The 6251-nt window shown below is 37.9% G+C and overlaps 1 long non-coding RNA gene across 1 annotated transcript; it reads left to right on the top strand.

Moving 5' to 3' along the window:
• The first annotated feature begins 4396 nt into the window (after nt 1–4396).
• On the top strand, nt 4397–5603 carry LOC121788569. The gene is made up of 2 exons (XR_006047873.1): nt 4397–5243; nt 5335–5603. It is a non-coding gene; the product is annotated as an uncharacterized LOC121788569 (long non-coding RNA).
• Nucleotides 5604–6251: the final 648 nt, after the last annotated feature.

The following is a 6251-nucleotide window of genomic DNA, read 5'->3' as shown; positions in this document are numbered from 1 at the left end:
AACGGTATGCTCTAGTTTACCAGACATCATGTTATGTCCTTTAGGTTACATCGACTTGATTTTATAATTGATTGATGATCGGTTATCCTCTGACTATGTGTTAACGTTAGGATGTTGAAAACTGAGTCATGAAGGAGTGTGATTACATCACAGACTCTATCATGAAATTACAAGTGTGGTTTCATCAGAAACTACTAAGGTAGTTGTTAATATCAGTAACTTCCTAATAGCTTTGACCGTGAATCCGAGTATGCCTAATGAGTATTATATTTGTTATGATTACTCTAGCCAAGTGTCTAACTCGAGGGAAACACGATCTGATAAAGCTAAGCAATCACATAGAGATGTAGTATGAAATTAATTAAGGATTAAGTGCGCAGCAAGACGTTTATGGTTTCCAAGATATCATAAGAGAACAACCAGGATAACTTTTCACAAAAGCCTATATGGCAACATGTTTTACACATGAGGTGAAAAGTACGGTAGTTCGATGTATCATGGCCCGAGACCTGCTTAGAGTATAAGTGGGAGAGTTTTGGTAGTGGCTATACTCGAAAGCATGATTTTGAGTATAAGTGACAGATTGTTAGGATTGGTATACTGAAAAGCATATTTCGAGCATGTTGCACGGATAGAATTGCTTGTATACAATAAACTCTACAATCCACTTTTAACCCAAGGCGAGAAGAATTAATTTTATCGCATTGGTGTTTGCTTATGCATTTATATGACGTTTCTCAAACATTTAAATGTATAAGAAGCAAATAAGTCTAATTCGTCTGCATAGTAGACTGGTCGTGAACGACGTTTACAGAAGGTGACACAGTCGGTCCTTTGTAGAAGGGAAATAGAATTTCACAACCTAGATAGGCTTTGGCTACCTATCGTGAAAGGTTGCAGTGTCAGTCCCCATATTTCCTTACCTTAGGAAATAAACGACACTGGTGTGGTATAGCACTGAAGGATCTAAAAGTTGAGATAATCTTCTTCTGCTATTTACTGAAAGATGAGGTCTCGGGTGATTGTTATTTCTTAATCATTGTTGACATAACATTGAGCATACGATATTGATTATGCACTACTTGATTTATCAAATGGTGCAGTTTTCGCAATCCAAGAATCCTGGTATCTTGGGTAGTGTGATCAATGTCTAGAGGGTGCTAGTATGTTATTGCAATGAATCGTGTGTGCTGGGTGAGTCCAGTTTGATATATCCTCAAGAGGTGTTCGAAAAAGGTTTTATTATTCAGAAACCCGACCGGTTGGAATTTATTCCAGAATAATAAATAAAGATTTGAACTAGACAACTCTTGGAAAAAGATTAATTAATTAAAGTCAAATAGCAGACTTAAATTAATTAATGGATATTTATATCTTTAACACGGGAAATAATAAATTAAAGAGGTAAAGCCCGGATTATTCGTAATTTGGGCCTGTCAATATTATTATACTATAGTGGATGATAATAATATTATGTTTGGGTTTAAATAAACTGGGGCTCAATTTAATTAGTAAAAGTCCAACAGGTTTGGCCCAAGTCCAACCTCCATGGATCCCTAATCTGGCCCAATTATAACTCAATATAAAAGGAGATTAGAAAGGAGATTATTATTGAATTAAGTGTTAATTTTCGTGCTCCCCTGTGGGATGTGGACGAATAAAATCGGTTTTGACAAAACTGATATCTCTGTCTTCTTTCTAATCAAGCCCTTTTCGATTCTGACAAGCTTTTGCCCACCCAAAGGTCTCATTACTCTGAGTTCGGGATACAGATTAGAAGGTTCGTGGTTGAGTACAGAAGAACATCACGTGGAGAAGGTGCAAGCAAATCGACGATTCTTTGGAGAACTCAGATCGGTAATCTAAACCGTAGAAATTCATGTTTTAGGTTTTAATTCCTTTTACATGAATTATGTGCGTTCTTGGATGCAATTCTGTGTTTAACATGTAGTAATTGATCCCATAATCGGTCAAATAGATTTTAATTATGATTTTGTTTGTGGAATGCATAACTTCCCGCTGTGCAAGGGGCTCCAAACCCCAGCAGTTTCAGAGAAATTGTTTGACTTCGTGAAGGAAAAATAGAAAAATGAATTATTGGAATGTGGACTCCCATTTATATATTGATTTATAATAGAACGTGAGTGTTTATGATTTAGTTGAGTGGTTTGGATCCAATTATCTAGACTGGAAAAAAAGCATTGATACTTTTAACAACGGACACCCCGAAATAGCAAAACTGACACATTTTTTTACGGACGACGGGCCCAATTTGCAATTTGTAGTCCTTTTGTCCACAATTTAAAGTCCCGCTCATTTTTTTCCATTACAGGCAGTGGACTCATACTTCACAAAATACTTACACTTACATTCTATTGAGAACTAATATTCTATAAATTGAGACCTATATTTTACTAATCTTTTTCCACCATTTTCTTACACATTTATTAGAACCCGTGACAAGTTAATCTGTGACTATAATTCATGAATAGAGGGAGTAAGTAAATAAATTATCGTCAATACTCCCTTCATCCCCTATTAATTGGCACCAGTTGACTTGGCATAGGTTTATATAAATGTAGTGGAAAGTGGGTGGAAAAAGTTAGTAAAATGTGGATCCTACTTTTATATATTCCCTCCATCCCGGCTAAGATGACATGTTTCTTAGTCGACACGGGATTTTAGGAGCCATTGGTTAATGTGTTTAATCGGAGAGATAAAATGTAGGTGTAAGTATTAAAAGGAGAGAGAAAGAAAGTTGAATATTTTAATTGGAATGAGAAAAAATAAATGAGTGTATTAATTGGAGAAAGAATTTTAACAAAATTAGAAATGTGTCATCTTATTTGGGACAAACTAAAAAGGAAAGTGTGTCATCTTATATGGGACGGAGGGGATATTAATTTTATAATAAAATGTGAGTGAAATGAGTTAGTGGAATGTTAGGTCAATTACCAAAAGTAATATTCCCTCCGTCCCACCACAAGTGATCAACTTTCCATTTTGGGTTCTGTCACGACTACAACTCCCTAGTGATAGTGAGCGCAGCTATAACTTGACCAAATTAGTCTCAAATAAAAAAGGATCATCATAAGGGATAAGTCAAACTCAAAACATTAATTCTGAAGGCGAAGATGGTACATAGTCAGGATAAAATCAGAGTATAATAACTGGGTTCATAATTCCTAGTACATAGTCCTATTGCAGCGGAAGAGTCAAAGACAAAATAGCATGTATGAAGACATACTACTTTGGGCTACCTAACTACTTATTAACGATCACTTCCAACACCTTCGTCGCCCTCAATCACGTTCAACCTGCACGTTAGAAAAGAAACATGCATGGCTGAGTACTTGATATACTCAGTGAGCACAGTGCCAAAAATAAGTTCCATTTAATTGTCAGCCATAGTTGAGTGAACACGGGGTTTTTATTTAAAAAGGCTCGAGTCACTAAATTTCTTTACTTTCATAAAATTGATTGGGCAATCACATAAACATAATACCATATCTGAACTTATGTGAACCGGGAATGTGGCCACATTCCACGACGGTAATTGGACCGACCAACTCGAAAGCTAGCACACAGTCCCCATATGTGTACACTAGTCCGAGAATGGTTTGCGGCCCTATTGGGACCCGAATTTGATTTAACATATTTGGCATAGCCAAGCAGATATGTAATCTTAAAACAAATAATGACATGACAACATATTTAAAATATATTGATGTTTTCATACAAGGTCGCGTTGCGAAAAGAAAGCCCACCTTATTCGCTTAATCCCTTAATTGGCAGTCCCTTGACTTGGTCTCACTTGACGTGCGATGACGCCCTTTTAGCAGAATAATGTATATTTAAATTAGACTTAAGAAACTATGTATTTAACGTGCATGCATTCCTAAGCGTGTGATCATTTTTATTTTCTTTTTTCCTAAATCCATAAAATCCTTAAGTATTAATTAAATTCAGTGATTTAATTTATTTTGGAATTTGTAAAATTATTCGTTTAACAAGAGAGTGGTCGCCATCTCCTATGCAATTTAGTAAACAATAAAATCCCAAGTCCATCCGTTAAATCGGGATTATTTAGCGTACCATTTTCTAACATTAAATTTTAGAGAATTAGACTACAGTTAGGAAATTAAATTCAGCATTGCGGTTAATTAGTGGACTGTCAATTAATTTATTGGATAGAACATTAAGGCCTACCATTTAATTTTTTTCGCACAGTAGGCCCAAAGCAAGCAGATTTTTTTCTTCCACCCTCTTTAAGCATTTATGGCCCAGACTTCCATATACTTAAACATGAGCCCACTTCTTTTTTTTAAATTTCCTTTGGCCCAAATTGATAAAAGAACAAGGAGCCCAAACTATACTCACCTTGACTTCCCCAAAATTAGATCCCCAAAAGAGAAATCCCACATCCCTAATTCTCGCCGCCTTCCACCTCCGCCGGACTCCCGCCGGACGTCGCTCCCGTTCACACCATTGCCGTCGCCGGTTCGGACAGCAGCCGTCCCAGCCGTGTGCTTCCGTCGCTGTTGTGGGATCTCAGACCCGCCGTCGCTGCTGTGGAATCGCCGGGTCAGCCTTCGCCGCTGCTGTTGCGTCGAGCGGCTCGTCAGTGCCGGCCGTTCGACGGGTCAGGTTGCTGTCCGGCAGAGGCTTGATTCACTCTGGAACAGCTCCGACACCCATCCGAACAGCCCCGAAACATTCCGAAAGATAAGTTCTCTTTACGAAATTATGTTCTTTCGAACTCTCGAGTAACTACAGCGGGTGCTCAATTGGTGATGTTCGATTGGTGTTAAAAGGGTTGTTTGCTCGGTGCTATTTGATGGTTTAGTTATGTGTGGGAGGAAGATAGGTGGTGCTATGTTGTGAGAAAAAGCATATGTTCATGATTTGAAAAAAATAGTAGAATTTATACTCCTTGGATTTGTTCACAGTGGTAAGGTTTCATGTGGTTTTTTGTCACTGATGGCTCAAATTTGTTATCCTACAGTAGATGTCCTTCTTCTCAGTCCCTTGCAGCACCTTTAACCGATTTTGGTGGTGATTCGCAGGTGCACAAGGTGGAGCAGAGGTTGTTGGAGCTGGGGTGCAGGGTTGCTGCAGCCATGCTACAGTTTTCTCCCTTTTTCTGGCTCGTGGCAGCCTTTGATTATGGCTGGGGAGTGTAGGAGGAGTGCTGCCATCTTGCCTTGCTTATTTTGGCAAGTATTTTTGGTTTTCAACAAAAGGTAGTATTGTCCTCTTGCTTTCACTTAATTTATTTGCTACTTTTGGTACTTCAAATGGCTTATTTACTTTGTTACATTTTGTATCTTGTAGAGATGTACAAGAAGTAGTTGGCTGGAAAACGGACCTCCCGCGGGCCCTCGGCCCGACGGCCGATCGGACGTAAGGTCGCGGTGTGGCGTGGTTTGGCTCGGGGAAAGAATAGATTCAAGACGTTTTCCTCCTTGACATTCTTATGTATTATTTTCTTTCATTCTTGTTATTATATATATATTTTTTTGTAATCTAGAACATAGCTTGAAATTTAATACGTTCGTATTTTATTTACTTAAGGAATAAATGGACACATTTTCATTCTTCAATCGTACTTCACTCTCTTCTGTATTTCTAGATTGATATTAGCCATTAATCAAGCAACCGAACATAATGGTTGTGTATTCCTCATACTTAAAGTAATTAGGAAACAACATTCGCTCTGTAGTTTGATAATCATTCTCAAAGTTACGATAATTTAAATTGTGGCTATTACAGGTTGTCCCACCAAAAGTGATCAATTTCCCTTTTTAAAAAAGACAAAACTTTAACTCTCTCTTACTTTATTCCATATCTCTTACTTTATTCTCTCTTTCTTACTTTATTATCTCTTTATCTCTCTTACTTTTTCTTCTCTCATACTTTATTATCTCCCCTTTAACTTAATATATATCACTTTCTTAAATCTCGTGCCCAAAAGAAATCCATCACTTGTGGTGGGACGGAAGGAGTAAAAAGTAAGAGTGTCAATTAATGGGGACATATGGAGTATATTATTGATTTGCGACGTGTTCCTAGTTAGTTTGCTATGAACTTTTGTACAACATTTCCAAGACAATATCTTGAGGGTCGAGAGGTTGTTAAGCTGGGCGTGATTTTGGCGAGGGGAAGGGTGACGGTCGAAGGCCAACCTCAAGACCAAGTGTTGATTCAGTGCGAGAAAAGCAGCGTAGAGGGAGCGACATGGGAGCCATTTG

This window comes from Salvia splendens, unplaced genomic scaffold (assembly GCF_004379255.2).
Source record: "Salvia splendens isolate huo1 unplaced genomic scaffold, SspV2 ctg1077, whole genome shotgun sequence".
NCBI classification, from domain to species: domain Eukaryota; kingdom Viridiplantae; phylum Streptophyta; class Magnoliopsida; order Lamiales; family Lamiaceae; genus Salvia; species Salvia splendens.
This window is presented reverse-complemented; position numbering and strand designations above follow the sequence as displayed.